Here is a 27,218-nt window from a genome sequence, read left to right as displayed (position 1 = left end):
GATTAAAAGTAAGGGGACTGGTCTTGCAAATCATTGATAGTTGCAACCTGGGCTGTTGGACTTCCTTGGAATGGGATGGACGATTTATATAGGGAGGCCCTATAGAAATCGTCTAAGGCCTTCTTGAAGGGATGTCCATGGGCTGCTTAGAGCCTAACAAAGGAATTAGGGTTTCACCTGGAAACCCTAGCTGCCACAGCTATATAAAGGACCCTAGACCTCATGAAACCAGCCACTGCTTCACAAGGAGAAATCCTAGCCGATTTCTGCCCATCTCTCACTTATCCTTTGCTTTTGGTATTTGTGATTCCATTAGAGGTGCAACACGTGAGGCACTAAAGCTTTCAAGAGTCAAGATCATCCATGGATTACTTGTTATTACGAGATAGCAAGGAAGGTAACATTCTAACCCTAGTTTTTCATTTGGATCTCGAATTTTGTATGCTAGTATTAGGGTTATTGCTTTGGAACTTCTATTTGTATGTATAACTAGAGAAAAACTTAGATCCAAAGCAATTAGGGTTGCATGAACACATAGGAATTTTGTTATGCTGAAAACCCATCAGTGGTATCAGATCCTTGGATGTTTTTTTGTTATATTTGATGCAATAGTGAACTATCCAAATCGAATTCATAGAAGAAATCATTTTCTGCCTGATGAACTCGAAGAGTTCCATGAGGAACTCGACGAGTCCTTGCCCTAACTCGACCAGTTGACTCATCTGTTAGCGGATTTTTCGAATTGTTTTATATATTTTGGATTAGGATAATTACCATAAATCATTTTTATCACCATAAATTGATTTTATTGATTGGTAATCTGATTTCCTTATCAAAATAGATAGATTTGGTCAGATTTTAAGATAATGACAAATTATGTGATTAATTAATTATTTAAAATTTGATCTAGTAATTTTCGAAAACTTTCAAATTGCACCCTTTAATTTTTGGAATTTAAAATTTAATTAAAAGTTTAATTTGAAATATTAAATTCTAAAACCCTAGTATTTTAAAAGTATAAAATACAACCCTTATACTATTATAATATTAAAATATTAGTATATATATATATATATATATATATATATATATATATATATATATATATATATATATATATATATATATATATATAAGATGAGTCAGTCTTACCGTTAGTAGGCCTCATTCACGAAGCCGATCTATAAGGGGGGTATAAGGAAACTGCCTATAAAATGGAGGTTGAATGGGTGTCCACTCTTACCCACCGCTTCCTTGACTAGTGGAGGGTCGTTAGCCGAACGGGTAGGATAGGACATAAATTCTCTCATTAGTAAGTATAATGATAAATATAAAGTAACTAAATGTTTTTATAATTCCCAATCTTAGTTACTTTAGGAAAATGTGAATTTGATTCTAATCCATGAAATTGCACATTGCACCTTGTCAGGTCGTTAGTGGAGCGTCTGTGGTTAACCGACACAATAACTTGGACTACCAAGGGTGGAAATGGGTAGCTCGTAAATTATCATAGATCAATGGAGCGTTTGTAATTAACCGACACATTGATTAGGTGGTAAATGAGATCGAGAGTGCCAAACTAATTTGCATGGTTATTCACACCTTGTTTATGATCCTCGGTATCCCAGTCACAAACTTGAAGGGCATACTCGAGATTAAACATGCCATTGAATAGTTCAATAAATCTCAAAGAATCTAGGAATTTCATTTCATTTAAAACTTAATTCTTTATTTCGTTTTTCGCGGTGGAATTAGTAAATCGTCATTTACCTACCTTCAAATAATTTACAATTGGATTACGGCATCCCTCTTCCGAATTGTGAATTATTTTGTTGGGTCCTAGCCTTAATATTTCATTTTGGGTGTTATATTAAGGATTCCTTATCTAATCAAAACTTTGTCCTTCTTCTTTTGCAGATGTCTACCTCAAACAACGCTTCTGCTCCCTCCAACAACAACTCCAACAAATCTTTCTCGCTCTTGAACATTTGTGCGAGGATCACGTTTGATGGTTCCAACTTCAATGATTGGATCCGGAACATTCGTATGGCCTTGCATTACGAGGACAAAGAATATGTACTCGACAAACCGTTGAACGAGATTGATGAGTCCAAAGCTACTCCCGAAGAAATAGCTGAGTATGGGGCTCACTACAAGGATGCTACTAAGGTGTCCTGTATTATGGTAGCCACCATGACTCCTAAGTTGCAGCGGTTCTACAAGGACTATTCGCCTTACGAGATGTGCAAGGACTTGATGGAAAAGTACCATCAAAGAGCACGTCAAGAGAGGTATGAGATAGTCACCTCATTCATCACCACCAAAAATAAGGGATGGAGAGTCCATCATGACCCACCTGCAAAGAATGCAAAGGTATCTGGATCGTTTGCTCAAGTTGAATGTCAACTTTGACGAAGAGCTGGCTATAAATATAGACCTACACTCTTTGCCTCATTGCTATGATCAGTTGAAGATGACTTATCATATGAGCAATGAGGAAGTCACATTGAGCAAGCTCTAAGGTTTTCTAAGAACAGCTGAAAGTGGGTTAAAATGACAAAGTGTCAAATCCACTCCTACTCTTGTTGCTACTTCTGTCCTGACTATTGGACAAGGAAAATGGAAGAAGAGGAAAGCTCCCTCGAAGAACAGGAAGGAAAATTCTCATGATGGATCTTCTACTAGTGGATCCAAAGCCAAAACCGGTTCTGCCCCTCCCTATTCCGATGCTACAGAAGCAATGTGCTTCTACTGCCATGATAATGGGGGCATTGGAAGAGAAGCTGCCCGAAATACTTGCAGGATATCAAGGATGGGAAGATAAAACCCTCCTTCGCAGGTGTTTACACTATTCTATCTAATAACTCATCACATGCTAGTTCTTGGATCCTTGATACAGGATGTGGTTTTCACATTTGTTCTGATTTGCAGGGGCTAAAAAGCAATAGGGATGTGGAGCATGGGAAGATGAACTTGATTATGGGCAATAGGAAGTCGTCTCCTATTACCAAGATCGGAGTTTACTCTTTAGTACTTAGTAGTGGGTTAGGGATAGATTTGAATGATTGTTGCTACTCGTCAGAAATGACGAGGAATATTATTTCTTTTCATGGTTTATACAGAAAAGGTTTAGATATTCATTTAATAGTGAAAGTGGTTCTATAAATGCTTATCAAAATGGTACTTTTTATTTTGAAGCATTTCCTTGTAATGGTGTATATGAAACCGTGATGGTTGTTAATAACTTAGGAGCTAATGTGTTGCATATTGATTCGTCTAACGGTATAGACAAGGCATGCTTGTGGAATTGTCGTCTTGGACATGTTAACAAGAAGTGCATAGCATAAATCACAAAGGATGGAGTGTTGGAGTCATTTGACCTAAAGTCAGATGACACGTGTGAATCTTGTATACTTGGAAAGATGAGTAAATCATCTTTCACTGGTACTTATGAAAGAGGTGATGGATTGTTGGATCTCATACACACAAATGTGTGTGGGCCATTCAGATCCACCACAATGGATGCAAACTGCTTCTATGTGACTTTTACTGATGATTATAGCAGATATGGATATATATACTTAATCAAGCATATTTCGGAAACTTTTGAAAAGTTCAAAGAGTTTAAGCAAGAAGTGGAGAATCAATTAGGAAGGAAGATAAAGATGCTCAGATATGATAGGGGTGGTGAGTATCTTAGTAACGAGTTCCACGACTATCTTAAGGAATGTTGAATTGTTTCACAATTAACGCCACCTAGGACACCACAACTTAATGGTATGGCTGAGAGGCGCAATCAAACCTTGTTGGACATGGTTCGTTCCATGATGAGTCGAGATTTGCTACCAATCTCATTCTGGGGGTATGACTTAGAGACTGCCGCCCATATCCTTTATCTAGTCCCAACTAAGAAGGTTTCCAAAACACCTCACTAGATGTGGACAGGGAAGGTCTCATTGGCACATATCAAGGTTTGGGGTTGTGAAGCTTTCATAAGATGAGAGACTCACGACAAGCTTAAACCTCGTAGTGAACGGTGTATTTTCATTGGTTACCCACAGAAATCCTTTGGATATCTTTTCTACAGACCTAGTGACAACGTGGTCTTTGTAGCAAGAAGAGGAGTTTTCCATGAGAGGGAACTCATATGCCAAGATGACAGTGGGAGGACAATTGATCTTAAAGAGATTCAATAATCAAGCAGTGAAGGAACCTCTAACACTAGCGCTCAACCTGAGGAAGAGATTCATGTTGAACCGATTGATGAGTCATTACCTCTTAGACGTTCCACACGAGTTAGAATGGCACCAGAGTTTTATGGTTTTCATATTACTATGGATGGTGATAAGTTCATGTGGATCTTCTAGCACGAGTTAGAATGGCACCAGAGTTGGGTGAGACTCCTAGCTACAAGGAAGCCATGGCGGGCCCTGAGTGTGCAAAATGGAAAGAGGCAACGGACAGCGAGATCCAGTCGATGTATGACAATCAAGTTTGGAACTTGGTTGACAATGTACCAGGTCGAAAGACAGTTGGGTGCAAGTGGATCTTCAAGAAGAAGACCGACATGAATGGAAAGGTGCACACATTCAAGGCACGTTTGGTTGCGAAGGTGTTTACTCAAACCCTAGGGGTTGACTATGATGAAACCTTCTCACCAGTGACTAATATCAAGTCTATTAGGGTTATGTTAGCCATCACTGCATTTCATGATTATGAAATCTGGCGGATGGATGTCAAAACCGCTTTCCTTAATGGGAAACTGGCTTAAGATGTTTACATGTGTCATCCAGAAGGTTTTGTGGATGCTAAATACCTCAATAGAGTGTGCAAGCTTGAGAAATCCATTTATGGATTGAAACAAGCGTCTCGCAGATGGAATCTTTGCTTCGATGAGAAAGTCAAAGAGTTTGGTTTCTCCAGGTTTGAGGATGAGTCATGCGTATATGTCAAAGCTAGAGGGAGTATAGTTAGCTTTCTAGTATTGTATGTCGATGTCATATATTGCTTATAGGAAACGACGTTCCAACCTTGCAGGAGGTTAAGTCCTGGCTTGGGAAGTGTTTCGCTACGAAGGATCTAGGGGAAGCTGCTTATATTCTGGGGATAAGGATCTTGAGAAATAAGAGTAAAAGACTAATTGGACTTAGTTAGAATACTTACTTGGATAAGGTGCTGAAACGTTTTAGCATGGAGAATTCCAAGAAAGGGGAGTTACCTATCCAGAGTAATACCAAACTAAGTAAGACTTAGAGTCCGAGTACCGATGCAGAGATAGCGGAAATGAGTCGAGTGCAATATGCTTCCGCCGTTGGCTCGGTCATGTACGCTATGACATGTACTCGCCCTAATGTGGCTTTTGCGTTAAGCATGGTTAGCCGATATCAAGGGAAACTGGATAGATCTCATTGGAGAACAATTAAGAACATTATTAAGTATATGCGAAGGACTAAGGACTGGTCCTTATACTTGGTGGCAGTGATGACTTGAGACTGACAGGGTATAGTGACGCCATCTTTCAGACCGACAAAGATAACTTCCGCTCTCAGTCGGGCTGGGTGTTTACCCTAAATGGAGGAGTGTTGACTTGGAAGAGCTCCAAGCAGGAGAACGTGGTTGATTCAATGTGTGAATCATAACACATAGCTGCGAGCGAAGCGTCGAAGGAGGCTATATGGTTGAAGAAATTCATTGGACACTTTGGAGTTGTACCAGCCATAAAGGAGGCCATGGATATTTTCTGTGATAATGAAGGAGCGATTTCCTTAACCAAGGAACCAAGGGATCATGGTGAATCCATACATAACGACAGAAAATACCACTTCATCAGCATAGGGTAGAAGAAGGACTCACTGTGGTCAACAGGGTATCATCAGAAGAGAATCCTGCGGATCCCCTCACAAAGGGTCTAAGTAGGATCAAGCACGTTCAACATGCGAGGAGCATTGGTCTGAAGGACAATATTAGTTTTAGTGTTTAGATAGATGTTTAGAAACTTGTAATAGATAAATGTAATTGACATTTGATGATTAAGTAATGGAGATTTATTTATGAGTAATGCTTACTATCTTGTGTCAATTGTTTACTATTGTTTCACTTTTGCATGTTTTACTTCCAGAATAATTAGATTATTCAAATTATCCACAGTCGATCATACTTTGGAAGTAAGTAATGAGGCAAGACTTTCATGAATTGGCTTGTAGATTGTCTAAGTGCTTAGGCATACCAAAGGTTTGTTGCAATGTTCATGAGTACTCCTAAAAAAGGATTTGAGTATTGGATTAAACTCGCGCTCATTTGAATTACTTCATGGAATCTATCACGAGTACTTGCGAGACGATAATATCGTATAATGTTCAAACTGAGATACATGAGTTGTTGTTTACGAGTTGGTTTTACATTGATAATGCGTAAACGCATTAGTAACTTGATGTTATAAAACGTGTTGTTGTGTACGATTTGATGAGTAAATAGTACAAGCATATAAGTCAAAGTTTATCTGTTCCTTTTGACCTAATGGGAAAAGCAAATACTTGGGCCCCTCGACGATTTTGTGTTGACTTATGTGTCGGACCCGGTTGGGACTAAATTGATGTGTTCAATTAAGTTCGTTGTCAGACAAATCAGAAATCGGGAAACAAACTGTTGGACATTGAGAATGATTATGTTCCATGTCTTTGTCCACACGATAACTTTCAGAATGGAGGATTATATGATCCCTTATCTAAGAGACGCATCATTGACTAGGTCAGAGTTCAACAACGGCTTTTGAAAGCTACGATTGCTAATCAGATGCTGAAGTCGTACTTGTAATTATGGTTATTAGACTTATCCAAGGGGGAGACTGTTGGATTAGGTGTCTATACTCATAACTATAATTGGTATGTACTTGATCGGATAATAGCATGGTCCTTTTGGTTTGCCTTTACCATAGCAACTTGACAAGATGACTTTTGGAGAGAGACGTAAATAACTGATTTATTAATATATTATAAGAATAATATATTAATTGGAAATCATATTATTTAATTAGAATTTAATAAGAAATTAGTTTGGTGTTAATTTTGGGATTAAAGGAACTGATTAAAAGTAAGGGGTCTGGTCTTGCAAATCATTGACAATTGAAAATTGGGCTGATGGACTTCCTTGGAATGGGATTGATGAATTTCTATAGGGAGGCCCTACGGAAATCGGCCAAGGCCTTCTAGAAGGGATGTCCATGGGCTGCTTGGAGCCTAAGAAAGGAGTTAGGGTTTCATCTGGAAACCCTAGCAGCCACAACTATATAAAGGACCCTAGACCTCATGAAATCAGCCACTGCTTCACAAGGAGAAACCCTAGCTGATTTCTGCCCCTCTCTCACTCATCCTTTGCTTTTGGTGTTTGTGATTCCATTAGAGGTGCAACACGTGAGGCACTAAAGCTTTCAAGAGTAAAGATCATCCGTGGATTACTTGTTTTTCATATGGATCTCGAATTTTGTATGATAGTATTAGGGTTATTTCTTTGGAACTTCCATTTGCATGTATAACTAGAGAAAAACTTAGATCCAAACCAATTAGGGTTGCATGAACACATAGGAATGTTGTTATTCTCAAAAACCATCACGAACAACTCTGGGTAATGCTCCCTCATATTGTCCTCTGTCTGCCACATCCATTCTGAACCCTTGCGATGCTGCCCCTAGACTTTCACCAACTCTAAAACCTTGTTGCTCAAGGTTTTCGTGTTCCAGTCAAGAATTGCCACCAGTATCTCGATATAATTCAGGCGATCATCCACCTGAATATCCTTTAATGGAACCACCGTGGAATCATTCACAAGACATTTCCGCAACAGAGAGAAGTGGAATGTGCTATGGATCTGATTAAGCTACCCAGGAAGATCCAAGTGATAAGCAACCCAGCCCACCCAGGCCAAAACCGTGAAAGGACCGATGTACCTGGGGCCCAACTTACCTTTCTTCCTGAATCGGATGACACCTTTCCAATGTGACACCTTCAAGAGAACCATATCCTGAACCTGGAACTCTAGATCTGATCGATGCTTGTCGGCATAGCTCTTCTTCCAAATCCGAGCTATCTGGAGTCTACTCCGAACCTGATGAATCAACTCAATAGTCTTAAGTACCACCTCGGTACTCCCCATCACTCACTGACTGACCTCACCCCTACAAATCGGGGTCTTGCATTTCCTCCCACAGAACATCTTAAAAGGAGGTCGATCAATGTTTACGTGATTGTTGTTGTTATACGAAAATTCCGCTAACGGAAGATATGTATCCCAACTCCCACCGAAATCCAAAACACACACTCGAAGCATATCCTCCAAGGAATGAATAGTCCGCTCACTCTGATCGTGAATCCGCGGATGGAAAGCCGTGCTGAAATGCAGATGAGTACCCAGCTCGTTATGGAACTTCTTCCAAAATCGGGAAGTGAAACGGATGTCCCTATCCAAAACCACAGAAGCCGGCACCCCATGTTGTGCCACAACCTCCCTGATGTATACCTCAACTAACTTCTCCACAGAGATACTCTCCTAAATCGGGATAAAATGTGCGCTCTTGGTCAATCGATCCACGATGAATCAAATCAAATCGACTCCAGGCATAGTCCAAGGTAACTTCATAATGAAATCCATGGTAATCTCCTCCCATTTCCAAACGGGAATATCCAATGGCTGCATCTTGTTGTGAGGTCACTAATGCTCGACATTGACTTCGTAATGAAATCCATGGTAATATCCTCCCACCTAACAACTCCTGCAGCTTTGTACACAACTCCTGCATCTCTTGAGGAGTTAACTGATATTGTGCCTTGGCTATCGGAGCCACACTAGGAACCAGGCCAATCCTCAACTCCACCCGCCTCTCTGGAGGCAGTCCAGGAAAATCCTCTGGAAACACGTCTGAGTACTCCCACACAATCGGCACATCATCCACGGTCACCTTACCCTTTTCCGCGGTATCCATAACATAAGCGAAAAATCCAGGACAACCCTGATGAAGATAGCGCCTGGCCCTAGCCGCTGACACATAGAATCGGCCGAAGTTGATCTCTCTCTCTCTCTCTCTCTCTCTCTCTCTCTCTCTCTCCCTGAACCACCAACTCTCCCCTACTTGGGGTTGGTATACGTACGAACTGATGCTCACGATCGATCACCTCCCAATTGGGGCTCAACCAGTCCATCCCCACGATAACCTTGTTCCAACACAAAGGAATTAGAACCAAATCAATCGGATACTGCTCACTGAACATCTAAAGAACATGACTCGGATGAACCCTCGATACCCGGACATATCGATCATCTATAATCATAATGTCTTAAGGACAATCCAGCTCCCCGGAGCTCCAGAAAACCTCTTGATAAGTGCAAACGATACAAAAGATTGGGTAGCCCACGGATCAAAAAATATCAAGGAAGAAATACCATTCACGAGGAATGATCCTAAAATAAAATGCACAAATATAAGCAGACAATTCAATATAAATAAAGATATAATGAGAAGATACATACCCGTCACCACATTAGGTGATGCGCGAGTCCCCTCGGCTGACAGCTGAAAAGCCCTGCTCTTCACCACAGGTGCATCCGCCTTGCACTGGCGGCCATCAGTAATTCTTAGCGTCACTGGACTAGGTGATACCACTAGTCCCGCTGCTGCCAAACTCGGAAAATGGGCCTTCTTGTGGCCCCTCTGATTGCAATGGAAGCAAATCGGATATGATATTGGGGTGGTGGTAGTAGTAGCTGTACAATACCAACTAATATGACCCGTCAGACCACACTTGAAACAGCCAAAACCACCCACCCTGCACGCTCCATCGTGCGTCCTTCCACACTTGCCACAGTGTTCCCAATCATGTTGGCCTTTCGATCTCGAATCAAATACCTTGGGCCTCTTGTCTGAACCCCCTGAAACCTGAGCCTAGTCAGGCTTCCTCTTCCTCTCCATATCAAGATCAATCTCCCTCTCTCTGGCTCTCGTCATCATATCCTCTAGTGTCTTACAACTGGATTGGATCACAAACTGTCTAATATCACTCCTCAGCATCTTATGGTATATCATCGTCTCTATTTTCGCATCTGCCACATACTGCGGAACCAACAACACTCTCTCACGGAACATCGCGGTGATCTCAGTCACCGTCTCAATAGTCTGGCGAAGGTCCTGGAACTCCCTCGCCAACTGCTGCACCTTAATCACTGGTGCAAGCTTAGCTTGGAATCTAGCTACAAAATCATCCCATTTCATTGAATCAACTGCCTCATCACCAACGGAGCACCCAAACTCCTCCCAGTAGTCTCGAGCTCTGTCTTTCAAAAGACAGGAAGCAAGTCTAACCTTTTCTCCATCGAGACAACTTCTAGTGCAGAAGGTGTTAGCGACATCTGTTAACCAACGCCTACTCGCGATCAGCTCCTTCTCCCCGAACTACTCCGGAGCCCCACATTCCTGAAACTCCCTGTATGTTAACGAACGTGCCCCAATCAAAGCCACCATCTCAAAATGGAAAGATCCCATGCGCTCCTCCAACACCTCCATGATACCCTCCTTGATCGTACCAAAGATCACAGGAGTTTGCTCAAGTATGATGCGAGTAATCTCAGACGAAATGAACTCTTGCGCCCGATCATGCAACCACCCGGCTCCAAAACTCGAGCCTGAACCTTCACCAGCACCATAACCATCAACTAGTCTACCTCGAAGAGTCACCATCCTGAAAATAGACCATATAAACCATCATAATACACATCAATATATATATATATATATATATATATATATATATATATATATATATATATATATATGTGTATATATATATATATATATATATATATATATATATATATATATATATATATATATATATATATATATATATATATATATATATATATATATATATCGAGGTGTCTCATACTCTACAAGTTGCCTTGTTTCATCGCAGTTCTCCTTAAATCGAGTACGGATCCTATGCTTCCAGTAGTATGTGCACATACTACCTTCCACATCTATCTGTACTTTCCTCAAGGATCACTTTGAATCCTCCAACTTACTCCTTACCCATACATACACTCCTCAACAATACAAGGCTCTTATCACTAAATCTATTCCTAGGTTTTCCTAGGACAACCACCACACCATTGTCCGCTATCACCTGCAGAAGGAATTCCTACTAGCACCCTCTAACTAGCTCACGAATACAATTAAATATCACTGACACCAAATAAGTCTTTGAATGAGAGGTCTCACACTACAACGGTTGGACTTAAAGAAGAGCTGCACAATAAAGTTAAAACCTAACCTACTAAAATTATTTACTTTTAGTAATATGTAACTTAGCATATTCGCTTACTAGTTAGCTGAAGTTAGTGAGAACTCCTAAAAAGCACAAAGCAAGCATCATTCGAGCATTTAGTAATCAGAATCAAGCATACCCTAATCAGACCATCATATCTCTGATTGATCAGTACTAGCATAAAAGTCTACCAACTCATACATCAGGCATATTAAGGCATATCTCTTAGCATTCTATTATTAAAATTCTGAGTAGATCCTTAGCCCTAACTAGCATACGATTCACAGATTCATAAATCTAAGCATATCATAAAACATGTATGGGTATTTTAGGAAAACTTACTTGACCTCGGTCGATTGCATGCACCACACCCTTTTATTTTATTAGAAAAATCCTTTTTATAAAACATTTCCTTTTAAAAAAAATTCTACCAAATCCTCAGTTTGAGTTCAGACACACGCGAGAGTATGTCCGAATCCCTCAAACTAAGGCTCTGATACCAACTTGTAACAATTAAGACCAAAAATTTTCGTTTTTAAATTAATAAAACATTATCAAAAACACCATCATAAAAACCATGTTGAAACAAAGTGTATTAAATACATCACAAAACATCAGAGTAACATAAAATGCGGAACGAAGTGGTGTGTGCACTACAATCATTCCGAGCTCTTCCCATTCGAACCAGAAGTACCTGAAAACATAAATTGAAAACTGTAAGCACAAAGCTTAGTGAGTTCCCCAAAAAAAGAACATACCATACATAATAAACATATAATGGGCCCCGCCCGACATCGAGTCCCACTTGTTATACAAATTTTTTAGTCATCGGTCCCCGCCTAATATACATATAACATACAAACACATAACACATGCAATAATCACAAAGAAAAATAGCATACGTAATGGTCATCGGGCACGACCCGGTATGCATACAAACATATACATATGCAAGAGTCACACATATATCTAGCATCCTAAACATATTAAACCATGGACCGGTATTGGTGCCTTCGACCTGCTAAACATAGTGAGGAAGCTCACCTCTAGCTGTTGAAACACTCCAAAGAATCTCGGTCTGCTAGTCTGGAAAATCCCCGCAGTCAAAAGGCTTGAAATGATGATGATGAAGCTGGATCTACAAGCCCAAGCTACTCCCAATCAACCACCAATAGTTCTCCTTCTTCTTTCACTAAAACACCACCAAAATCTCACTTACAAGCTCAAAACTCACAAGAGGCACTTAAGGTTTCGATATTAGGGTATAAGATGATGGAGGCTGATCAATAGGGTGTCAAATTGTGAGAAAAGTTGTTTAAATAGGGTGCAAACCCTAAAAATTCGGGTTTGCCTCTGCCTCGCGTACGCCATGCGTATCCTACGTACGTCTTGCGTACGTGGATGAGTCTCGTGATTCAAAAGTGGCTAGTATGCTAAGCGTACTCCTAGAGTATGCCCCACATACTAGCTAGGAAATAATTTTGTAGTAAGGGTTGAAAAGGGAACTTACCGTGTTACGAGTGGTACATGTAAAGCCAAAATTAACTAGATAGAAGTGTAAGGATCCTCAATACCTTTCCATGTATATAAATATGACCGAAACGGAGTTGAAATGAAGAAGTTACTAGATTAGGTGTCTAAGCCCATAACTATAATTGGTATGTACTTGACCCGATAGTAGCATGGTCCTTTTGGGTTGCCTTCACCAGAAAAATTTGATAGGATGCATATTTGAGAAAGTGGTTGTTTGTGATTTATTAATATATTATAAGAATAATATATTAACTGAGAAATCATATTATTTAATTGGTATTGATCAATAATTAATTTGGAATTAATTTATTGATCAAAAGAGACTGATTAAGTTAACAGGGACTGATTAGGTAAACCGGTAATACATATAATTTGGGGTAAAGATCCATGTTGATTAGGGATGGACTAAATCTATGTGAGAGTCCATGAAGATTTAGTCCAAAGGGCCTATCAAATGAATTATTGGATTGCTTAAAAGCCTAAGTAAATGAATTAGAGTCCATGAAGATTTAGTCCAAAGGGCCTATCAAATGAATTATTGGATTGCTTAAAAGCCTAAGTAAATGAATTAAGTTGTTAAGACCAGTCCCCACGACATGGCGTTAGGCTACCATGGTGTGACGACTGAGGAATCAACGAATGTTTTGGCATTTTGTGCCCACGAACTGGCCAAAGAAGGCCATGACATGAAGAACTGTAGTTGGCAATTTTGACCTTACCTTTGATCGTTGACTTTTTGAATAGTTTAACATTTGGTCAAACTTAGGTAGAATTATGCATTTAACTAAGGATTGATTTCGATTTGGCTTTAGGAAGCTTGGGTTGTCTTTTGTGTTGTTAAGGTAACTATTTGGCTTCTGTTGAATAGTTCAGGTGAGTTGTTTCATTGTACTTGTGGGTTGAAGGCACCAATTTCAGCCTATTAGATTATGTTTTTAGGATGATAGTTGTCTTTATGACACTTGCCGATATGCCTGTATGTGCTTATTGTCTATGTGACTCTTGCTGATGTAATTGTATGTTTAGCTGTAGGGGTGAAATTGACCTAGTACCAGTTGAAAGATACTGAAGGAGTTGAAATAGACTCAGAGGATGAAATAAACCGAATACCAGTTGAAAGACATTGAAAGAGTTGAAATACACTTAGGGGGTGAAATAGACCTAATACCGATTAAAAGATACCGAAGGAGTTGAAATAGACTTAGGGGTGAAATAGACCCAGTTTAGCTTCGTGTTGTTATGTATGTTTAGTATGAGGTATTTTGGAGAACTCACTAATCTTTCTGCTTATAATTTATGTTTAAAATGTTTTCAAGTACTTATGGTTTCAAAAAGAAGGGCCCGACTTGATCGCACTGCATCCCTTAGAGATTTATTATGCATTAACTGTTTATGATCTTACTCTGATGTATTGAGAATGCTTTGACTCTGGTCGTCTTTTGGAACAGTGAATGAATGGTTTTGACTTATTTAAAAATGAAATTTTTACTCAGTATTTTTGTGACGTTACAATTTGGTATAAAATCCTTGGTTTGAGGGACTTGGGCAAACTCTCGGGTGCGTCTGAACTTAAACTGGGGAGTTAACAAAAAATATTTTAAAAGAAAATGAATTTTTCCAAAAAGATTTTTAAGAAAAAGTGGTGTGACGCATGCAATCAGCCGAGATCAAGTAAATATTTCCCAAAATACCCATACATTTGTTATGCTATTTATTTTGGTATGAGTATATGAGAATTGCATGCTAGATTAGGTATAAGGATTTGATTTTTATTTGCATGATAGAATGATAAGAGAGATGATTTTAAATGCCTATTGATTGATATTTTGGAACTGCATGATAGTATATATTTCAAATTATTGGATAGAATGGCCTGATTAAGTGAGGCACTGGTTTAGATTACTCGATGCTCAAATGTTGCTTTCTTTGTGATTTTAGGGACCTCCAATAATATCGACTGACTATTAAGTGAATATGGTAGGTTACATGTTGCAGGGATTAGATCATTTTAGAAGTTTAGGTTTAACTCTATTGTGCAACTCTTGTTTGACTCCAACCGTTGTAGTGTGATACCTTGTAGTCGAAGAATTATCTAGTGTCTGTGGCATGTAACTATATTTATGGGGTAGTTAGAAGGTATTAGAGAGAGTCTCTTCTGCAACCGATGGCGGAGAGTGGTGTGAAGGGAACCCTAGGAAAGTATAGAAAGAATGTCATAATGTGCATAGTGTTTTTCGAAGTTCCTAGCATCACAGAAGCAAGTTAGTTGGAGGTTGCCTTTTTATGTTTTGTGGCCTATAGAATGTTACTGCCCGAATGTTGCTTGCTTTGTGATTTGTGGGACCCATATTGATGTGAGCTAACTATTAAATGAATATGTTAAGTTACATACTGAAAGGTTAAATAATTTTAGAATTATTGATTTGTCCTGATTATGCAGCTCTCGTTTGAGTCTAACTGTTGTACGGTTGGGTCATTTGTTTGAAGGATTAGTTGAGTTTTGTTGCATGTAATTGTATTTATAAAGTAGGTAACTGATATCAGTAGGGGTTCTTCAGCAGCTAATGGCAGGTTGAGGTGGGAATGCTAGGAGAGCCTAGGAAGTGCCTTAGAGGAATTGGTGCACTTTTTAGCGGTGTGTATTCGTTTAAGAGTGGGTATATGTGATTAGATCGGACTATAGTGGACATGAGTAGGTACTTAGAGGATCTAGAATGATTATTGAGAAAAGTACGGAGAGTGGTGGGAGGTAGTATTGGGCCTATACTATAGAAAGCATAAGACCAATACTAAAATCGAGGAAATTTTTAGGGATTCTAAAGAGCTGATTGATGGTAGATTGTATGGTTTGGCACCATGATTCATTGCAATGTGTTTCTATCTTATTTGGTTTATCGGTTATGATTGTTCAGGAAGAGGATGGGTCTGGTAATTGTTTGGGCCTTCATGGCCATGTCAGTTTGGGTTTGAATGGTGTAGAACTACATAAGTTAGTTGATTTTGAGATCTCGAGGGCCTTGCTCGAGGTAGTGCCAGTTTATTCGTGGGACTCCAGAAGGAAGCTATTGTTATGATTGGATTGAGGATTACAACTGGAGGCTGAGTAATTGGTAGATGGATTGGGATGTCACTATCTATGATGAGGGTTATGTTCTTCCAATTTTCCATGTTCGGAGGAAAGAGAGAACAAATATGTGATTTTCAGAGTTGGGATGTAGACCCAACATGGGTGTAGATAGTTGCGGTTTTTGGCAGCAAGCATGGCAGTATGGGAATACACAAGAGGATTCTTGTGGTAGAGTTTCCTTGAGATGCGATCAAGGGTATGCTTTCTTTGAATAAAAGCAGGTCAGGTGCTAGTTGATTATTTTAGGAGACCAAGGGAGGTGAATAGGGAACGACAACTTTTGTTGTCTCTGATGTAGCTTGACTAAGAGAATGATGCCTCTTGTATTTATGAGTGATCCTCGTGATCAGTTGATGGTTGGGGATTTATAGTCGAGGTGAATGGTAGTCCATTTGTTCCTAGATAGAGAATCGGTGCTATGAATGGACTGTCAGAATTAGTGCTTGTACATCTGCATGGGATTCTTGATGTTAGAGGTGGTTATGATCAGGAATTTCTGAGGTCTCCACCTTAGATTCAGATTCTCTTTGAGTTTGCTTGGTCTTAATTTGGAAGATCATCTTATGTTGTGTTATACATTCCAAGGGTCAGGGATGCTACGTATTTGGTTGAATTGGTTTGAGTTTTAGTCTATTTGCAATGTCACTTGGTGGTGGTTCGAACCCTAAGTGGGGGAGAATTGGGTATTCTTCTTGGAGGATCATCGTTCTGTTCGAGTTTATGGTTTCGAAAAAATGGGTCATAGGGATCTGCGGTCCGGGTATGCTAGACTTTGGTTCAAGATTTGGTAAAGACGGGTGTGCAGAGCAAGTTGCCAATAGATTTATGTTCTCAGGAATGCATGAGTTATCTTCGAGGCAGAAAGTTGTTGGAAAAGGAGCTCAATGTAGCTACTGGTTCCTTTCGGGATGTTAATGAATACATCAAGAAGCATTTGGGTCGCTCGGGTTGTGTATCGGTTGTTCAGAGAGTTGTCAGCTTGTTGTATAGGTTGCTATCTATAGTCTAGGTTGGGCAGTTGTTGATCGGTAATCAGCTTCAGAGTTAGGTACGTTTAGTTCCACATAGGGTTTGTTCATTAGTGTATTGGATTAGTGAATTAGTTGTTAGTGCATTCTTGATCGTTGGTCATTTTGTTCATTGTCAAAATCTAGACATTGTACATTTTGGTTTCTGGATTTGAGTAACCTCAAGTGTTGTTTGTGGAATTATCATTCATAGCAGGCTCGAGTTTGGTAGATGTCCTTGGTTATTGGAAATCCGGATGTTGTAGCAGCGTTGTTTAGTTTTCCTAGTGTGGCTTTGGATCAACACAAAATTCAATTTTGACATGTCCCGTTGGCAGGGTTGATATCTGGATTGAGTTGACAAGGGTTTTGACATCACTTCTGAATAATTTTGGAAGTTTCGTCGAGCTAAGTTACATATTGCTAGGATCTGGTCAGTTTCAATCAAGGTGTGGGATCTTTTCTTCAGCCATTCATGAGGATGTTTCTATTAGTGGTTGAGGTTTGTCATTTCGGTTAGATCTACTGGTACCACACCCTCTGGGTAAGGCAGCGAGGAAGAAAGAATACATTAGATCTAAGGATGGTTATGTGTTTCCCTTAGGGATGTATGTAGGCTGAGTAAGACACCATGAAAACATTTGGTCCAAATTTATTGGTACAATTCGTATTTGGTTAGTACCCTTTGACTTGGAGCAAGAGTACAACCGCCTATCTCATTTGTTGGTTTTGAGCAACCAGTTTTCGTCTGATTTTGCATTGGCAAATAGTCTGCACTGTGAAAGGAATTGTGTGTTATAAAAGGTATGGATCGTGTTATGTCGAGTGGGATATTGATTGGGATACCACAAGCTGTGGGTTGATGGTTGAGTGTATATAGGCAACTGTGGTGTTGGTCGTGAGGTTTCAGGACAACGTTGGAATGACAGCAATATCAGTGTGATACGATGAGCTTATCTTTCTTGTGTCTTAAGGGTGTCGTGATACATCGTGAACCACTACCTTTTATTTCGGACAAAAATCACCTCTATTTATAGCTTTTCAGAACCAACCCAAATCGCGGTGATAAATAATTATCGCGATTCAATTTGCATATATAAGCAAATATCTTCATTATTTCTATAATTATCCTTAACTAAACTTTGCGTTTTCTTCAAGCTATTGTTTTGTTCTAGAATAGGCCTTTATATCTCCAAAATCATCATAATCCCTTTATATTTTTAACTCCAACTTCATTGGTCTGACTTTAAACCCGATTATGGACTAGATAGAAGTTGAATTAACAAAAAGGCCATCACACACGAGTTGTAGAAATTTTTGTCTATTTTTAGAACATTTATAATTTTGTCAATTGGAGTTACGAGTCAAAATGTATGGCCTAAATACTACATAGATGTCCATTAGGAAATTTATAATTTAGCAAGTCTATTCCTATTTTGCTCCAACATATCAATGTAGCTCCAATTGAGCCATTTTCGTTCCTTCTTATTAACATGGAATTTTTACCTACAAAATTGTAACATCCCGATGATGAGGTAATTTCGATTTCAACCCTATATGTGAAGAATATTGCGTTTTGGACCTTGTATATGAAGAGGATTGCATTTTGGCCCAAAGTAGCATTTTCGTAATTTTTGGCCAAAGGCTTAGTGTGCTGGGCGTACGCTTCATATGCAAGGCGTACATGTGTGGGGCCTTGTATGCTGGATATACACCGCGTATACAGGGCATACGTGCGAGGGTTTCAAACCCTAAATTTTAGGGTTTGGACCCTATTTAACATCATTATGTGTGACATCCCCTAATTTCTCGGCCAGAAAAGACCGATTTAATTTATGTTTTTTAAAATAAAATCAGAGAATCTTTTTAAAAGATGTTGCGGAATTGGTCCCCAAAACAACATATGATAAAAGTTTATCAAAACCATTCTTTAAGAAATATATAATTTCCTTTTTATATTAAAACCTCAGGATGTCATGTTCTGATACAGATCAAAAGCATAAACAAGACAATATAAGCCTTACAACAGTTATTTATAACTACTGGCTTATAATCCATAAATCACTCATCATCATCATCTGACAATGCTCGGGGTCCACTACCTGTAATTATAAAAAGCTGAGTGGGTCAGGCTTGGAAGCCTGGTGAGCATATAGGGTTTTCAACCCACAATAAATAAATTTGTTGTACTTAAACATCAAACAATCAACCAAATTACCCCAACCTCATTTTCTTATTTATTTCTTAAGGGTTTACCCTAAGATTCAACTATCACTCCTTCCTAAGGATTCATCCTAAGGAATTGGCATAAGGTCACACCATCACCAGGGTTTATACAACAGGCACTAAGTCCATAGCTGCCAAGGTTTATTCAACATATGCTAAGTTCATAACTCTCATTTATCGACAGTATTATTTACAGGTATTCCCCCCCCCCCCCCCCGCAATACATGTCAATGGGCTTTTAGAGTAAATCAAATGAACATATAGTTCATTACACCTACAGGTTACGGGCCTGCTAGTGTTCCACAGCCTGTCTAGAATAGTCCATGGTTGTCATCCATACTCTGCTGAATGACGGGGGTCAACATTTTGGGTAAGTGATTCTCTCAAATTTCACCACTCACCCTCAACTAATTATCAATATTACTGATCATCTCCTTTATCCAACTCACCTTTCATCACACCCACTATTTCATCTACCCATGTTTTACCCAACATTTTTCATAGATAAAAATACATATACAGTTTAAATTATTTAAAAACCTGTATAAATCATTCCTTCAACACCCATCTCAAATAAACAAACAATATATATTCACATAACACGTATTTTATGTAAAATACTTCATATCTATGTGTAAGGTGAAAATAACTACACACTCACTTGATTTAATGAAAATCGGGCAGCAATTCGTTTCCTAAAACGATCGTTTCTAATAAAACCGGGAGTTTTATTAAGAAACCGGGCTCTACGAAGGGTCGGGCTTCAAAACCGAAAAGATAAATTTTCCGGGCTTCACGGGCAGTCCGTGGCGTATTCCGGGGTTTAGAATCGATACCGGGGCTTCAGGGAAGGTTAAGGTGAAGAAAAGATGAAGAAAGGGGCTAAAAATGGCAAAAATCCAAATCTAACCGGGAAGGCTCGCAGGTCCCCTTCTATACATAGGGTCCGAAGTCTTGATCCAACGGCTGAGAAGTGGCCACGCTCCGTGGATCCGACGGCTCGCAGAGGAGGCTCGCACGAGGGATGCACGTGGGTCGCACCTGCGAAGGCTCGCTGGCAGTCTCCTATTGGACCGATGTCTACTGGTCCGAAGCCTAGGCACCGTGGCAGTCAGCGAGGGTTCGGTCTCGTGCTTAGAGGGTACGTGTCGCATAGCTACTGGACCGCTTCGGATAAGGCCATGTGCTCAGATGACTCAGCAGCTTCGCCACGTTGCTTCGCATGAGTCACTGATTTCGGACACGTGTCACATTCTAAGCGAGGGTGACGTGGCAATTGTGACTATGCGAATTTTCTTGGTTTTTGTGCAAAAACTTCTAAAATCCATAACTTTCGCATACGAGCTCCTTTTTTGACGTTCTTTATATGCATGCGTAGCTAAAATTACGCTCTACAACTTCCGTTTAGACTTCGTCGGCTAATTTTGAATTTAAATTTTATATTATTATTTTTAACAGACCGGGAGTGGAAATCCGTTAAAAATTCATAACTTCTTCATCCGACGTCCGTTTTCGTCAGACTTTTTACCGTTGTGCTACTATTTACGAGACCTTCGATTCTCGTTTAGGTTGTGTCGGCTAAAAATCACTCGATCTAAATTTCGAGTTTTTAGCTGTCTACTGCTAAGCTGAAACTTCGAAAAATCATAACTTCCTCATACGAAATCAGATTCGGGCGTTCTTTTTATCGAACTTCTCGGTTTAACCAACACTACAAGTTTCGTTTAGATTACTAAGGCTAAAAAGTACTTTATCGAAAACTCACTTTTTACGACATTCAGCACCGAGCCGGTTTTGTCGTGAAACTTCGACAGGTCATAACTTCTTCGTTATAACTCGGATTTCGGCATTCTTTATATATCTGTAATCCTTGTCACGACCGCTACAACTTTCTTAATAGATATCGGCTTTATCTAAAATTTAATTTTGACGCTTATTTTTATTCTTAATTAATTAACTCCTAGTAATTAAGCATAAAACACATAAAACACATAAAATTCACATAATTCCTTTTTTCATTTCTTCAAAATGAGTTACAAAGGTTAACCTAGACTATCACCTTAATATTAATGCCTAGGCTAGAAAGACGAGTGTTACATTATGGCCCCAAAACCTTCACCCTCATCAGCCTCCATCCAAAAGTGTCCCTATAGCTAACCCAAAGTGAGAAGAGTGCATTTTGAGCTCATTTGTGTGTTTTGGTGATGTTCTTAAAGAATAAGAAGGTGGTAGAAGGACCATGGAGCTTGGAAGAAGCTTGGATATAGGATTACCTACTAGTTAGCAAACTCCAGGAGGTAAAAAACTCCTAGCTTGGTCATCATTTCTTGTAGATCTAGATATTCCTCTATTTAGGGCAGTTTTGGTCCAAACCATTGTGATTCTTTACCATGGCATGCTCTTGATCAAAGAAGTTGTCCTTTCAAACCCAATGAGGGGTCTTGAGTCATAAAAATGTGATCTTGATGCTTAGTTCTTCCAATCCATTCTCTAGATGGTCTTAAGGTGTTAAGAAGTTGGGATTATGTGTATTAAGCACTTAATAGGCATACAAAGTCATAAAGTTGGAAAATTTATGACTCTTAGTGGTATTTTGGCCTTGGATCTGCATTTGGACGTAAAAAGTCAAAGTATTAAGCACTTTAGGGTTAAGAAGAAAACCTATGCGTATTAAGGGTGTACCAGTTGGTACGTTGTGCGTACGCAGGTTGAGTCTCGATGCCTCGGAAGAGTACTCCCCGCATACACCCAAAGTACGCCCTGCGTACAAGTCTTGAATTGAATCGGCTGGGTTGACTCGATTGGGTGACTCAATGGATTTTGCTGATTTTGACCAGGTTGGACCAAGGGTATTTTGGGTATTTTGAGCTGTTAATCGAGATTAGGTCCTTGGTTTTGGTTAGGTGATCATTGAGCTGATTTTTCAGGACTGAGATTTATTTAGCTTCCATTCAGACTGAGAGGTGAGTTTTCCTCACTGTACCCGTGGGTTGAAGGCACCAATGCCGAACCACTAGATTATTTATCCTGGTCAGGATATTGTTTAGATAGTTTGTAGCCGCTTAGTAGTTTCGTTTGATTATCTGTATTGGTTAGATCTGTGTTTATGTTTATCTGTTGCATATGTTGACATGTGGTGTTGGGTTGAGGTGATATTGCTTTCTGCTGTTGGCCAAGACACTAGGGGACGACCGGATGGGCTGTAGGCCCTGCGAGGCGATTCAATCAGGACGATGGCCTGGTGAGTGGTCCGGATAGGCTGTAGGCCCTACGAGGCGGTCCAGTCATACCGAAGGCTCGTAGAGCGGTCCAGATAGGCTATTGGCCCTACTAAGTGGTCCAGTCAGGCTGGCTATTTGTATTTGTATGCTTGTTTGCTATGTGGTGTGCTGGTACTTTGGGGGAACTCAATAAGCTTTGGCTTACAGTTTTTTATTTATCGTTTCAGGTACATCAGAGGATCGTGGGAAGGCAAAGGCGTGATCGTACACAACTTCTTGTTTTATGTCACTGGGTCTTGGGAAAACTCTGATTTGAAATAATGACTTTTGAAACAATGACTCTTTTTGTAAACAATATTGATTAATGGTTGGTTTTGAAAATTTTAAATTGATTGTGATGTTTGGAGTGTTACAAGTTGGTATCAGAGCCTTGGTTTGAGAGAATTGGATAAACATTCGTGTGAATCCAGACTCAAACTAGGGAACTGCGAAATTTTTTAAACTGATTTTCAAAATAGTTTTCAAAAATAAACAACGAAGGATGTGATGTGTATGATCAGCCGGAGCAAGAAAGTATACCCCAACTTACCCACAATGTTATTTGATATTATGTTTATGTTAGAACAACATGCTATTTGTAGGATAGGGATCTTCAGAAATTGCATGATATAGTTGTCTGATGTATAATGCCTTATTTCCTATAGAGTTTTCTTGCTTATTGTTGTAGGACACTTTCGGGTGTGAATTAACTATTAACTGAATACGTTAAGTCACATGCTGCATGGGTTAAATAATTTTCGAGTGAAGGATTTGGTCCTATTGCGCAGCTCTTGTCTGAGTCCAACCGTTGTAGGGTTGAATTTTTTAATCTAAGTTTATTTAAGTTATGTAACATGTGATGGTATTCATGCAGTAGTTAATTGGCACCAATAGGGTCGCTTGGAAGTAGATGGTAGGGTGAGGTGTGGATCCTAGGATAGCCTAGGTAGCATGTAGTGCTCATGATGCACGTTTAGCAAGTGTTAGAAGTTTCAGGGATGAGTTATGTGTAAACAGCCGACCAATTAAGGAATGTATAGCCTTTCTCTAGGGAGTGAGAATAGGATATATGCGTATCCTAGTTGTTGTATCTGTTTGGGTGTTTGTGAGGTTTTTGAGACAAATACAGGGAGGTTTGGAAGGTAGTATGGGTTCGTACTACCGAAAGCAAAGGACTCGTACACGAATCAAGGAAGTCAGAAACCCCGAGGGTTCGTACGTCTTGAATGATTATGATTATATGTAGGGGTGTTCATGGTCTAGTTTGAAACCGTGAAACCGGCCAAACCGGTCATCGGTTTGGGTTGGCAGTTTGTATTTTTCTTTATGGTTTGGCTTGTGGTTTCAAACTTTTAAAACCGTAATGAACAGTTTGGCTTGCGGTTTCAAGTTTTTCAAACCGTATAAAAACCGGACCGAACCGTAGGATTTATATATATACAAATTAATATTTTTTATATGTAATTAACTTTACTTTTAATATATATTAATTTTTATTTGTAAATAATAAATGTTGAAAACCTAGAGGAGACAAACTCAACGATAGGCCAGCCCAATTCTTTTTTTTGTGAAGTGAGAAATATGAAAGAAATATGAATGTGAAGCCCACTAAATTCTCGTAAGTCATTTGCAACTTGTAACCTAACCCTAATTTACAATTGCATAGACGCATACTTCAAAGTCAGTGTTCATCGATTCATTGGTAGAGCCGCAGAGAACTGGAGAAACACCTAAGAGTCGAAGAACGCAAACACGTCCGACCCTCCGCAGCTCCGCTTACAGCTCCGTCGCAGGTCCGCTTAGGTGCTTACAACTCACATCTTCTGATTGCTCCGGTTAGTCGCATACAACTCTGCTTTCTCTCTGATTTGGTATGTTCCGTTTAGTCGCTTACAACTCTTACAGACGAAAGTAATATGTCCCTGATTACTCATAACAATAGTTGAATCAAGCAAGTATTCTTCATTTTCTATAATGATTCTTAACACACGATTTCTTTAAATTTACAATCCTTGTGCTTGAACAGTTGAACTAGATGTATCCATTATCTGAAATGGTTAACATCACAGATTCACATAGATTCTTGTTCACACGGTAATTGGGTTTAATCTTCAACAATTGAACTAGACGAAACTACTACCCACATAGTTTTTGGCTCTATCTTTTCAACATTTGTAATGATAAATTGATAATTCTGAATTCTGATTTTGTCTTGACTTTTCATATACAAAACATGCACTTCCATCTTTACAGCAACTTATTCATTCAAATGAAGAAGTTTTGACAGATGCTTGTTGGGCTCTTTCATATCTTTCAGATGGCACAAATGATAAAATCCAAGCTGTCATTGAAGAAAATGTATGTCCCTGATTGTTACAGGAGAGGATATGCGAACTCAGGTAGCATTTCTTTTGGAATATTTTTTAAAGAAAGTTTTTGAATTTGTTTTTAGATTATAGAAAATTGACATTATATTTGGTGCTGACTTACATTTGTGTGTTGTAGTATACAATCAATCATCAAGAATTGCCTTGTCTTCTGAACTTGTTGACCAATAATCACAAAAAAAGTATTAAGAAAGAAACTTGTTGGACTATATCAAACATCACCGCCGGCAAGAAGGAGTAGATTCGGGTAATGATTTATAAATTTTATCCAAAATTAACTCTTGAAGTATTAAACGTTATTTTTTTTACTGATATATGTACTTTGTGATATTTACGGACAGTCATTGAAGCAAATATCATTGGAAGTGAATAGCATTTTGGAAGTGAGCTTACTGATAATGCTTTTTGGACAAATTTGCGTGTATTAGTCTAATGTTTGATGTAATGGAACAATATTTGATGTTTTAATTTACTGTTTTGGCTTAATAGGTTTAATAGTATAGTTTTTTTTTACTAAATTAGTCTAATGGACTCGACTAAAATGGGCCTAAAAGGCCCAAACCGTGAAACCAAACCGGAGCCAACCGTTAGTAATGGTTTGGTTTGGTTCGGTTTTAAATTTTCAATGGTTCGGCTTCGGTTTTTGCTTGACAAAAACCGTTACTAACTGTTTGGCTTCGGTTTGACCTAAAAACCGAAAAAACCGGACCGTGAACACCCCTAATTATATGTGGATCATGACATTTCTAATGCATTTTGGTTCATTTCCAATATGGAGTTAACAAGGGGATCTTGTTCAGGATGTGGAGCTAATGGTCAGGATAGGTCGTGGTTGACTGTTGATCAGATACGGGAGCTGATTACTATAGAGGTTTTATAGATTTTGCAGGACGAATTTTCTGGTAAGGTGGATTAGATCATTGGCACGCTAATATCCAAGTTCGTGGAGCGAACTGTAGCTTTGCAGACTATGAAAGGTGCTACTGAGATGACTACTAGGGGAGATCTTCATGTGGGGATACGACCTGGAAAGAGAAAGAGGGCTCATTTAACGAAGGATGATGAGGCCGGGGCTGCTAACTTGGTCACTGGGAGTCAAGGGAACTATGCTATTTGCAGGAAGTGCAGGGGAACCCACGGGTTTGCTTGTCACAAGTTCAAATGCTATGAGTGTGGAGAGAGGGCATGTCTTTCGCGACTTCAAGAAGGATCAGATATGTTTCTACTGTCAACAGTCGGGTCATCTCAAACCAGATTTTCCTACATGGATAGCGGAGGGAGTGCAAGAACAGATGTCCACCATCCTGTTGGAGGTCATGGTTGAAGCGTAAGAAAATCTTAGGTATGATATTTTGATCCTCGATTTGAATTTTGAATGGATAGCCATTCATGTAGCAGCTTGTAGGAATTATTATGCTAGCATCTATAGGCCATAAAGGGTCAGGGTTGTGTCTTGGAAATCTTTAGGGTGCCTTATCTGTTTGATTTGATCCCTATACCCATGGGGGATGTATGCGTGATAATAGGGATGGATTGGATGAGCAGGTTTGGTATTATGATTGACTGCGAGGGTGAGTGAGTGGTAGTTTGAACCCCAAGTGGGGGAGAATTAGTCATCTATGGAAAGGGTACCAGGATTGGGTTAGGGTTTTGCTTGGCTACCAGGGCTCAGTGGTATATTCAGCATAGTTGTATGGGTTATATTGCCTATATGATTGATACATGCGTTAGGGAGCAGGCATTAGTTTCATATGTGTAAGTTGTTAGGGAGTTTGCGGATGTGTCTCCATAGGAGTTATCGGTGTGCTACCCGAGAGGCGGGTTGAGTTCAGGATTGTCCTAGTGCCCGGTGCGGCTCCGATTGGCAAGGTATTGTACCGTTTGACACCGCTTGAGATGCAGGAGTTATCCTCTCATGTTCAGGAGTTGTTAGGAAAGTAGTTCATCAGACTGGATAGTTCTTCATGGGCAGCATCAGTATTGTTCGTCAAGAAGAAGGATGATTCGCATCGGATGTGCATTGATTACAGAGAGTTGAAAAAGTTGACTGGGAAGAACCTTATCCCCTCCTGCAGATTGATGACCTCTTTGATCAGTTACAAGGTGCGTCTTGGCTCTCCAAGATCGACTTAAGGTCAGGGTAGCATCAGATGATTGTCAGAGAGGAGGATGTGGAGAAGACCGCGTTTCAGACTCGTTATGGTCATTACAAGTTCGTCGTGTTGCCATTCAGGCTTACTAATGCGCCTGCGGTGTTTATGGATTTGATGAATCGGGGGGGCAGGCCTATGCTCAATCGATTAGTTATTGTATTCATTGATGATGTCTTGGTGTATTCCAAGACTAGAGAGCAGCACGAGGAGAACCTT

Source organism: Lactuca virosa, chromosome 5 (genome assembly GCF_052849685.1).
Source record: "Lactuca virosa cultivar CGN04683 chromosome 5, Lactuca_virosa_CGN04683_v6, whole genome shotgun sequence".
Classification (NCBI taxonomy): domain Eukaryota; kingdom Viridiplantae; phylum Streptophyta; class Magnoliopsida; order Asterales; family Asteraceae; genus Lactuca; species Lactuca virosa.
This window is presented reverse-complemented; position numbering follows the sequence as displayed.